General features: G+C 39.5%; 1 protein-coding gene across 25 annotated transcripts in view; it reads left to right on the top strand.

The window, feature by feature from the left end:
* Nucleotides 1-12,010, top strand: part of ZNF385B (zinc finger protein 385B) — a 383,440-nt gene that overhangs the window by 267,938 nt on the left and 103,492 nt on the right. The window contains exon 1 of one of the 25 annotated variants that reach the window (XM_070241370.1): nt 11,601-11,969. The exons of 23 other annotated variants lie outside the window; for them this stretch is intronic. The gene's annotated coding sequence lies outside the window, so the exon portion shown is untranslated. Of the gene's footprint in view, nt 1-11,600; nt 11,970-12,010 lie in introns of those variants that run through there. One more of the 25 variants, XM_023622136.2, reaches the window with a different exon arrangement.

Raw genomic sequence — 12,010 nt, 5'->3', positions numbered from 1 at the left:
CAGTCAGTTGGATTGCTCCACATTTGTTGAACTGCCTGAATTTTTTAAGCCCATCATGGATATGGGATTAGAGCTGGGATACAAGCACCTCCTGTCTCCTGCCCTCTTCCCTGAATTATAACTCTCTATCATATCAGTACCTCTCTGCCTCCAAAATTATTATAGAATATGTGAATCATTATGTTTGAATTCGGTAGTTGTGAAATAAATGTTTGTCTAGAACTGAGTGTACATAAAACGATTGTACACACATACGGAGAGCGATATTTACAACACAGTGTGGTAGGTATGTGATGTGGAATATAGGTATCATAGGAACACAGTGCGGGGAGACGTCTCCCAGCCTGAGTTGGTCAAAGAGAGACTTCCTCTCTTAAGGGTCAGTAGGAGAAAATCACAGAGGTGAGAAATAGCATGATGTACACGGGGAACTAGAAACAGATGTGTATTGTTGATGCAATGTTTGAGACTGGGATGGTGAGAAATGAAGCTCAGGTGATAGTTAGGGGTCTCAGCGTGGAGGACCATATGAGCCACATTAGTGTAAATCGCATAGTGAAGGTGAAGTTCCATGGGCATGGAGACCCTGTCAGTCTTTCTCATGCCACATTCCCGACATTGTGCATTGATCTGAGACACAGGTCCTGGCTTTCAGCAAATACTTGTTGAATAGATGAATGAAAAAAGATTTTAATCAGAAGAGTCATGTGTTTCAATTTTATTTTTGATATATTGTTCTGGCAGCAGCGTGGGAGATGGATCTAAGGAGAATAAAACTGGAGTGAAGGAGACCAGCAATGATGGGAAGAGATGAGGGTCGACACTAGGGCAGTGGGCGTCACAGGGAGGAATCTGAGACGTATTAGAAGACTAAACACCTAGCACCTGGTAGTTGTGTGGCTCTGACAAGAAAAGGAAAGGTAGGAGGTATGTTATGGTAGAGTTGCCGTCATTTAACTTAAAGAATACAAGGAAAGGAGTTATCTAAGAAAAGAATCAAGTTCAAGTTTTCTTGCAAATATACTGGAATTTAAATTTGTTTCAACTTTTACTTTAAAAATGAACCCATGAACACATTTTTACAGATTTTCAGTGAAAATCTTGTAGATTTATACTTTTTAAAAATACTGTGATGTAGGCATTACATTAGCGTTAGGTTGAGAACATAACCTAAATACATGGACATCTTACCTTTAAAAAAAATTCTTTTTTATTTTAATGATACAAAAACATTTTGACATAACTAATTACCACTTATTCTTCACACAGAAATTTTGGTAAGGAGAGAAATATAATAATTGCTAATTCTTTCCTGCCTTTTGCTCCTTTCTTTTGGTGTTCTTCCCGAGTCTAGTTTTCTGCAGTGAAAAAGTGGGGCAGAATCAGCTACCATATGGAGCCACACTCCCAGACGAGTGGCCTTTGAAAGCGTTTCCACTTTGCATGGGAAAGGAGCAATGCATGGAGGCCAAGGAGAAATCCAAATAAACAGCATTTCTACTTCTGTTTCTCAATCTGGTTTGAACATTTGGTGCGGGGCAAAACATACCCAATAGAATTAAGGGCCATCCTTCATTTGAGCTTAAAGTTCACATAATGTTAAATTTAATTTGTATTCAGATGGTTAAAAGTATTGTTAAAATATCTAATTCTTGTATGCTGAAGATTTATAAGAAATATTGTTCATGTTTTTCCTTTCTACTCTTTGGCACTGGCTCTCTTCCTCTTCTAAATATATCTTTTATTATCTCAAGATCTTCCTTTAGAATGAGTAACTTCATTCTCTTACATTTCAGAGTAAAATCTCTCAGCCCAAATAAGTTCGGTTCAGGACGTGGTCATGGGCATCCAGTTGGCTATACCCAGCAGGTATCTGGATAGATGGAGCTGCGGCTTGGGGCAGAGGCCAGGCTCTGAGCAGCAGTTGTTGGCAGAGATGGTGCCCTGAGAGGCAGGGATCATCCAGGGAGTGGGTATAGTGACCCACCAGCAGAAAACCAATGTCGAAACCTGAATATTCACACACACAGAACAGAAGAGGGAGAGCAGGCCTCAAAGACACAGAGCAACTTGATCTGAGAGGCCAGGGGAGGGCGTGGAGAGACCTATCCCAAAAGGCAGGGCCAGAGAGAAATTCAAGAAGGAAGGAGGCAGAGAGCAAGTGAAGCAAAGAGCTCCTCACACAAAACCCACTTGTCTCTCATACTCCTTAACCCGCCTCCCTCACAGCCCTGCGTCCTTCCCCAACTCTTCTGAACCATAAGGGAAGATAGTAGTTAATCACTTTTTTCTGTACTTGTGAATGTTGATGATTTATGCCATGTGAAGAATATGATTTCCTGTGTGTGCAAGTATGACTTTAGCTTCTTTTAGTATCGCTTCCATCTCGTTTGTGTATAGGTTTTGTGGTTTTTAATGGTCTTTTCCTGTAAGTAGCTACAATTAATTTGACTATAATGCAAGTGTTTCAATAGTCATTATTTTCATGGTTACCCAGAAGATTTTACCATTGTTTTCTCAGGAATATTTTTTAGTCTACTCTGCTCTTTGTTCAGGATAAACAGATAAATACCTTGCTCAGAGCCACACAGAAATAGTTTCAATTCTGCTTCCATGCTCTCTCTCCTTTGCTGTTACACTAAGAGAACTCCTAACAATTTTGAGAAGAGGAAACAGAAAAGTTCATTTCATTGTACAGCGTTCTGAGCAAGGACAGCGCTGCCTGTGCGATTTGCATCAGTTCTTGTCTGTATTTTATCCACAGAAAGGTGCGGTTGTGTTTTTCTGGAGTAGATTGTTTTCTAGCTATGTCGCCTCCGCTGTAAAATGCAGTTCAGGGGTTGGTTTCAGATCTCTTCATCTGAGCATGAGTAGTACTTCTACTAAAGCACCCTCATTTTGTTAATTTTTATTTTCCCGTTCCTCCTAGGGACAGATTTTGTTATCAATCTTAAAGATCATTGCAGTAAAGAAGTGATTTCAAAAATCATTCCCTTTGGTTCACTAGGATATGGGTCTGTGTAAAGATAAAATAAGATGGATCTAATAATAATGCTGTACTTTTTGTCAGGTGAATATCAGAGCTCATTATAAACCCTATCTTCCGTGGCATTTGGTGAGTTTGTTTTGATTCTATTTCTTTTATTCACGAAGAAACTGAGATATAAAGAAGTTAAGAATTTTATCTGAAGCCACATAGGCATTAGATCTAAGTAACCTTGGCATTGCTGACACAACAATTTGACTTTTTCCTCTAAGCTTGCCTAAAATATTGATGGAGGCTTTGAAAGCTTTCTCATCCATTTTTTTTCATTACATAGTATTGATTTCTATTTTTCTAACTTCAAAAAAATCACATAGCACAATTGTTAAAAAATTCAAAAGTAACTTTCTTAAATTTGGCTTTTGGCCTAAATTTTAGATTTTTTTAAAAGACCCAGCAGTAGTTCCAGGGTCATTAGGGCATGGATATAGGGAATCTCAGGTATAGAAGTGGGAGAGGGAGAGCATAGACTCTGTGTGGGCTGATCCCCTTGGCCTGCAGGCTGGGGAGAGGCCTGGCTAGATAGGGTTGTGTCACTGCAAGCAGGAGATGACCTGCATTTATTCTAGAGCTCGTACTCCTGGTGTACTCCTAGTGTATATCTGTGAGGATATGGCATTAGCAAGGACTGTCTAATATGTATTTTTAAATTTCAAAAACCCATCTTAAAAAAATCCATTCAGGGACTGGCCGAGTGGCATAATGGTTAAATTTACACACTCTGCTTCTGTGGCCCAGTGTTCCCTGGTTTTGATCCTGGGCGCGCTCATCAAGCCATGCTGTGGCAGCATCCCACATACAAAAAATAGAGGCAGATTGGCACAGATCAGCTCAGTGGCAATCTTCCCACCAAAAAAAACAGAAAGAAAGAAAAAATGCTTTCAAATATATGAGTATACCTTAAAGGTTGTAGATACATCTTTCCCAGCTAACCTCTTAATGGTTCATACTTCCAGACCATGTGACTCTCTGTTCTCTTGTATTCTGGCAAGCGATTTAAACTGGTGCCTAACGGCATACTCTTTCAAGCTAAAGCAGGGTTCTGAGCTGTGAACTGGTTTGAATTCTGAGTTGTTCCCTTAGTAGCTGCAGAGCCCTGGGCAGGATGCTTCATCTGCTGAGTGGAGGTAATAAAATCTTCCTCCAGGGTTGTAGTGAAAGTACATGAGGTTAAAGTCTTTAAAAGGCTTAGCTCAAGTAAAAGCTCAATAGATCATAGTGCTGTCATCATCATCATAATCACTGTCATTATTTTTACAGCTGTTATTCCTTATTGTCTGTAACTATTGCAATGACCTTGGGCAAGTCATGTAACCTCTCAGAACCTCAATTTCTTCATCCATAAAATGAGGTCCTTGGAGCCAGAGGATAACTAAGGTTCTGTCCACTTAAAAGCAGCAGCTTTTTGGAGTTCCTTCTTTTTCAGTTTGTATTAAACCTGAGCTTGACCCCTAGGCTACGTTGTAAATTGTTAATGGAGGTTAGCTACCATGCATATAGTGTCACCATGTGTTCTATTTTAAGCAAAGCTGAACTTGAAAATATGAATCTTTGTAAAAAGTTAAAACCTCTGGATTAAATAAGCAGTTTATGAAACAAGTATTTGCTTTACAGAAATATTCATTTTAGAGTTCCTTTATTCACCTGATCTTCTACTACTTTAAAAATCAAATTGGATTTACAAAAGGATAGTCAGTTTGCCTACACCTTTTCAGAAAAATGTGCAGAGATTTTTAATCTCTTTGAATCAGAGTCCTTTGAGAATTGATGAAATCTGATTCCATTCCCCCCAAAATGAACACTTGTTTGGGGGCTTTGTTTTTGGTTTGGCTGTATGCCAGGGATTCTTAAATTAGGATCCATGCACCCATTCTCTCAAAGAATTGTATGCAAATGTTTGCCCACTTGAGCTGACAGTTAGTCCTTCTCCTCTGCCGTGTTCTGTGCCACCTCATGGAACTGGGCTCACTTACAGGAGTCTGTGCTGCTGTTGGGCTGGGCCGGGGCAGGCCGGGAGCTGAGAGGTGATGGATTCTCTTGGCTGGATGTGGTTCAAAAGTTCTGATCCCCTACGTGCCCCAGTAAAGGTTTCAGCTGACGTCTGTGTGAAAGAGTTGTCAGCTGAGGAGCAGAGGAGTGGCCTGTCAGACTCAGAATGTCCCATTTGCCAAGTCTCACATGAGAAAAGTGAAGACAGGCCCCACTGGAAAAGAAGACCTGCTTTCCAAAAGATTTATTACATAAAGGTCATGTTGCATAACATGCGCCGTGCTCAGTAGACTGGACTCCTCCTTGATTCATTCACATTTCACAAGATAGCTAACTGATCTCTTTAAAAAGGAGGGAATAGACCGTGGAATAAATGGAGGGCCTTATATGAATGACAAAACAACCTGAGTCTTATTGGAATTCTGTCTTAGTTCTATAAGCCAATATTAAACTTTCTTCATAACCAGCCTGACCCAATAGTGTGCAGAAATCACTGAGGTTTGCACACCTAAAGACCTTATATATTAAAGTGAGGTCTGTATCCTCGTGTTCTAACCTGTCAAAATAGAACATTCTTGGTGGGTTGTGAAATAACACTTGCAAATCCATTTTTGGTTTCAAGTCATTTTAAGATATCTATCTTATCGCCTCAGACTTCACAGTGTGTCCTAGAAAATCGTGCTGTTTTCACAGTGATATTAAAGGCACAGTGAGATTTGGTAGTTGATTTAGATTTTCCTTGTGATTTCCCACATGATATAGAACCTCTTCATGAAGTCACTTGCTGCTAAGCATTTCAGACCTTTATTTGGCAGTAATGAGAAAAACAACTACTTGAAAATGTTTGGGAGTGAAACATGCATATTTAGATGTAGCTGACATCTGATGTGTAGTTTTTCTTGTATGCTATGTAGGTGCAAGAGACTCTCTACCAGTGTAAGGATGGTACCCTGTTCTTATTTCCGCAAGGCAGGATAGTGGTTAACGTACAGACTCTAGAGCCAGCCAATGTATGTTTGAATCCCAGCTCTGCCACCTACCTGCTTTTTGACCTTGAGAAGGTACTTATCTTTGTGTGTCCTGTTTCCTCATCTATAAAATGCAGATAATAGCAGGTCCCTCCCTTACTGTGTTAATTTGAAGATTGAGTGAATTAACATGTGCATAAAGTGCTTAGAACAGTGTTGGCATACAAAAAAAAGTTGTATGTTAGCCATTGTTATACAAATGTGTAAAGATGACCAATAAAATTTATTTTAGTGTTAGAGGGTTCTAAAAATAAGTTAGTTTATCCTTAGTTTATGATAAGGCTTTACTTTGAGTTTATTCTTATCTCTGTCTTGAGAAAGCTCTAACTAGGATGGCTGCCATTTCTTCTGCTTTCTCTCTCTCTTTTTTCTTCTTTTTTTTTTGGTGAGGAAGATTGGCCCTGAGGTACCATCTGTGCCAATCTTGCTCCATTTTTTGTATGTGGGACACTGCCACAGCATGGCTTGATGAGCAGTATTGTGGGTCCATGCCTGGGATCCAAACCCACGAATTCTGGGCTGCTGTAGCAGAGTGCGTGAACTAAACCACTATGCCACCAGGCTTGCCCCCACCCCTTCTGCTTTCTTATATCAAGTCTGTGTATCAATCAGTGGATCCCATAACATCTGTGGGCTGAGGATCCTTGTGTACCTATAAATGGAAATGCGTACCAAGTATTTTGGTAGACTGAATACCAGGTCTCACATGTACCAAACACACTCTTGCTAAATTTATGTCAGCCCTACTATGATAATGAAATGTCTCTATTTTAAATGTTACTGACTTCATAACAACATTGTATATAATCAGTGAATACTAAGGAGAAGAAAACCAGTAATATGTGAGGAGTTCTTCAGACCACTTGCTGTGTAAAAAGTGTCTTTATACTTGAAAAGGCTGAGGGACTATGGTCATTCATTCATTTCAGAGTCTGTATTAAGTGCCTACCACAAGCATGACCCTGTTCTAGAAGCTTGGAATGGAGCACCTAGAACACAGTTGTTGCTGTCATAGACATTATATTCTAGTGAGAGGAGACATTGAACAAGTAAGATAAAACATGATAATTTTAGAGGTAAAGAAGTGGACGAGTAAATAAAATGGAGCAATGTAGTGGAGGGAAGGCCTTGCTGAAGGCCTCTACTGTGCCTCAACCGAGCTGAGACACACTGAATTGGGGGAAGAGAGTTCCATGCTGAGGGAACAGCAAAGGCAAAAGCCTTGAGATAAGAATGAATTTGACATGTTTGGGAAAGAGAACGGAAGCTTGGATTTGGGTTGGGGGCGGGGAGCCACAGGGAGACAGTACAAGGGGAGGTTTTGGAAATAAGCAGGGGCTACCTTGTGGGATAACTGTGGGCCATGGTCAGGTGTTTGATTTTATTCAAAGTGCACTGGAATAACATGATAAGATTTGTATTTTTAAACAGTTTGCTTGGCTGCTGTGCGGAGAACCAAGTGTAGGGGGCCATAAATGCTCCCAGAAAGCTCAGTTAAGAGCCATTAGCTGTCATCCAGATAGGTGTTGATGGCTTGGACTAGAATGTGGCTGTGACATGCAGAGAAGCGGAAAGATTTGCAATGTATGTTGGAAGTCAAAACAACAGGACTTGCTAAGAGTCCGGATGTAGGTGGTGAGTGAAAGGAGAAACCAAGGAATCACATATTTTAAGGTCTCAGTCAAGCGCTGCCTCCACAGTGAAACTGCCCCCAGCCATTTTAACCCACTTCCATCTCTCCTTTTGATGAAGCGGTTGTGTTTTGAGGCCATCATACGGGCGAGGCACGGTTCCAGGTGCTTGGGATACATTAGAGAACAAACCGGAGATCCCTGCCTTGTGGTAGTTGTATTCTCCGCTGTACTTCCTCTCTCTGTGCCTGGAATTCACGCGGAATTTTATCTATCTTAGTATTAGTCTCTAATCGTTTCAAACAGACAGTTATCTTCTTAAGGACCGGGGACTCCAGTTTTCAGTTTACCATGACGTCCAGCTCAGTGCTGGGGGAGCAAAAGTACCAGTGAAAATATGTCTTTTTCATAGATAACTTCTTATTTGTATGCTTGCCTATTTTAAATAAGTACATTTATGAAAACCTAAAATTGTAATTCACGTCATTGGAAAGGCGATCATTTTTCCATTAAAAAAGGATTATTTACTCACTCAAGAGTTATTTTAAAATAAGGGGCTACCCTAATGAATGTAATTAAATGTTTGTTAACAGGTCGTTGTGTATTTGTCAGGGGATGCTGGAAAGGAACTGAAGCTAGAGTATCGGGGCCATATTCAATTGTAAATTACCCAAAATGAAGACAAAAGAGCTGAAATTTAGAATTGGAAGTGAAAAAGAAAATAAATTCTGATTTCTAAAAATTCAAACATAGACACAACTTTATAGAGGACTTCCGTTTTCTAAATTTGCAATTTATAATCGACAGTTATAAACTGATTCCTTAACCAGACCACATTCATCTTGGCAATGAAAAGTAATCATTTGAATACACAAGAAAATTGGTTTCTGGTTGTGGCTTTCTGAGTATGTCTTAAAATATAAAGAAGAAAACAAAATTCGTGGTTTTATGTTTTGCAAGGAAGACTGAGCATCTTCATAAACATTCATAGGATATTGGCTCCTTTTCAAGACCCCTTATCATAATGCTGGCATTGAAGTGCTATTGCTAGTGTAAGGTTCTATCTAATACATGTATTCTGTGGGGTAAGTTTTTGAGGACCATCCCAGGAATCCATGACCATTTATGACTTTGTTTCTATGAAAAATGCTTCTGAGTTCTAGAACACTAACTTCAAACCCAAAATTAGGAACACACTCTGTTCATAAAGGGTCCTCTTAAACTTGTTTCAGTAATTCTCATAATCCATTCAATCTTTGAAGACCATCATAGTTATCAACGGGAAAGAAAACTTTTAATCGGGTGGTATGCAGCAGCACAATTCTTATAATAAGAATATAGATGCCTTTCCCTTTACCTCGTTTATTCCTTCAACACTTTCATTAAGTGCTTTCTCTGAGCAAGGCACTAGGCAAACAGCAGTAACCCAGAAGAGCTTATAGCTCCTTGGGGAAAAAAACACGTATACAATAGAATGTCTGTCTTAAGTACTGTAAGAGAGGTGTAAATGAAATGTATTGCGGGTTCAGAGGAGTGCAAGATACTGTCTTCTGATGGAAGTGGGAAGTCTTCCTGGGAGAGATGGCATTTAAAATGCCACTTGAAAATGGAGAGAATTTAAAAGGGGACAGAAAGGGAAGGCATCCTGGGAGAACAACAGCATGAACAAAGTGGTAGATCTAAGAAAGTGTGTATGTGCAAGCACCAGCCAGTGCTTCATGCAGTGAACACGTCTGGAACAACTACTAGGTGTAAGGCGTGCCCTACGGAGCCAGAGACAGAAAGAAAAATAGGATTTGGCCCTTAACCTTAAGGAATAATTCAGTTTAGTATATCTTAGAAAGTGTAAGAAAACGGTTTTCAGTTAAGTTTGAAGATGGTGATGGGTGCTAAACTGAGGCATTGGAACCATATTCTACGGCCATGGGTTTGGTCATGGTGATAACAATGCTTATCATTTACTAAATCCTCCAATGTTCTATGCACTTTAGTAAGAATTTACACACATTAGTTCCTTCAGGTCTCCTTATGAGATATGGCTACTGTTTTATCCCTACTTGTCAACCGAGAAAACTGAGGCTTAACAATTCAATTAATTCATTTAATGTTGCCCAGCTGCTAAGTGGTAGAGTAGGCATTTGATCAGGCGTATTGGATTTCAGAGCCCGTAACCCACTTAGGGGAGCCATGGAAGATATTTGAATAGGAAAATGATCGATTCAAGCTGTCCTCCTTAAGAATTCACTTGACTACAGGGAGTATACGGTGATTAAAGAATTATACTAGTGAACAGCTAATGAGGACCTAAATGAAGGTAATGGTAATGGATGTGAAAAAGGGAAGGCCCATTCTCCTACTGCTCTCAGTACATACATGCACCATGGACCCGTGGTTCTCAAACATCGGTGTGCTCTAAGTCACCTGGAGGGCTGGGTGAAACACAGATTGCTGGGTTCTCCCCCTGAAGTTTGTAATTTTGCAGGTCGGGGATGGAGCCTGGGAATTTGCTTTGCTAACAAGTTCTCAGGTGATGCTGATGCTGCTGGTCTGGGGACCACACTTTGTGTACTGCTGAACTAAACTAAAGACCTTTGAGAGGTACCAATAAAGGATTTGGGAGTTTGAGGATGGACTAGTGTGCCAGACCTAGAAATGTTCTGGAAAAATACTCTAAGAATCAGGCATGATTTAAGGGCAGGCAAAAAAAGAATGGAATATTTTGCCTAGTTCCATGAAAGAAAAATACTTTGAAGGAAGCATTGACATAATCTGAGACTTTTCTTAGGAGAGTTCTATCATAGGTATAGATTTTAAAAAATAAAATAAAAAAGTGAAAACCACGGCAGTGACTATAATTTTATTTTAATCATGAAGAGCTAAATATTATGAACAAGAGGCATGCAATTATTATTTGGCAAAAGTAAGTATAGAGCTAGCATACTATGTTCCATTTAGAATGCTATTTTGTTATTATTCATAACAACAACTGAGGTCATTGGGCCTGGAGATATGCACCATTTCTAAGAGCTGGTTTTATAATTACCATTTTGATTGCTGCATCTAATTATTCCCTTAGGTTTACCTGTCCTGTCCGTAATAGTTACCGTGCAAATCATAAGCAGATATACGCAAACTCTGAATCTGAGTGGAGGTTAATTTGTTCTCTATGTCGCTAAAGTGTTGCCTGTGGTTAGCAAATGTGCTAAGTTGCACAACCAAAGGTGCAAAATCCTTCCTGACATTTGCAAACATCAGTCCTTTCAAGTTTCTTTCGTTCAGTCAAATGTCCACTAAGCTAACTCATCAGTATCAATGACAACGAGCTTAGCATAAGCAAAACAGCCATTCAGGCATAGCCACACTGTGTAACATGGGTACATCAGAAGCCTTATTTTGATCACACGGTCAGATGCCACTAGATGGAGAGTGAAATTAGTTAGATATATGAGTAAATATTGTATCATTTTGGTTCCAAGCCTACACAACTGCTAATTTTACCATGATAATTCTTCCATATAACTTAAATTAGGTTTTTGAATCAAAATACATAAACAGCTCTATTAATGTTATCAACATCAAATTGTTGTCTGCTTTAGTCTTTTGGATTATATACTGTGAATCTTTATTTAAAAACCTAAAAGTCTACAGGAAAGGAAACGAATTTTTCTGGCCTAATGGTATGCAAATAAATTATTCTAGACAAACAGAATGTAAATAAAGTTCATATTTCAGGAACACATTCCCATTTAAAATAAAAAGCAATTTTAAAGTAAAGGTTTAGTTGCCCAACTAGAAAAGAAATAAACAATCCCCTTAAGTCTAAGTGATACCAAAAATTCCAAATTGTCATAATAAGTAAATATTTTTGAGAGACTAGAATTGCTTCATTGGGAAGGAGAGGTGGGTGTCAGATGATTGATTTCATTTTTACCATGGAGGATTGGTAGTTTCTGAGTAGCTAGAAGATACTCAGAAAAAACTACATGAAAGAAAGTACCCTGTCAGTCTTTTAGGATATATTTGGCTCAGTGTCGTCAGAAGGTAGCCTGTCCTCGCCCTGGAATCGAGTTGCAAACACTATCCTCAATAGTAATTAGAGCTAAGCGGCAATTACAGGACGTATGATTTGTTCAGCCGCACTGCCTGCCGGCTGTTTCCTAGCACCACATTTCACAGGAGCACCAGGTTGAAATGATGGAATTGTTTCTCTCTCGGTGTAACACCTCGTCTGGTGTTCGAATGCAGCAGTGAACGTGGTCTGAAATCTTAAAAACGAAGGTAAGAGTTGCTGGCTGATTAGCATTTACACCTCAGGGAAC

The sequence above is a fragment of the Equus caballus genome, chromosome 18, assembly GCF_041296265.1.
Source record: "Equus caballus isolate H_3958 breed thoroughbred chromosome 18, TB-T2T, whole genome shotgun sequence".
NCBI classification, from domain to species: domain Eukaryota; kingdom Metazoa; phylum Chordata; class Mammalia; order Perissodactyla; family Equidae; genus Equus; species Equus caballus.
The sequence above is the reverse complement of the archived record's forward strand: the minus strand, read 5'-3'. Positions and strand labels throughout refer to the sequence as shown.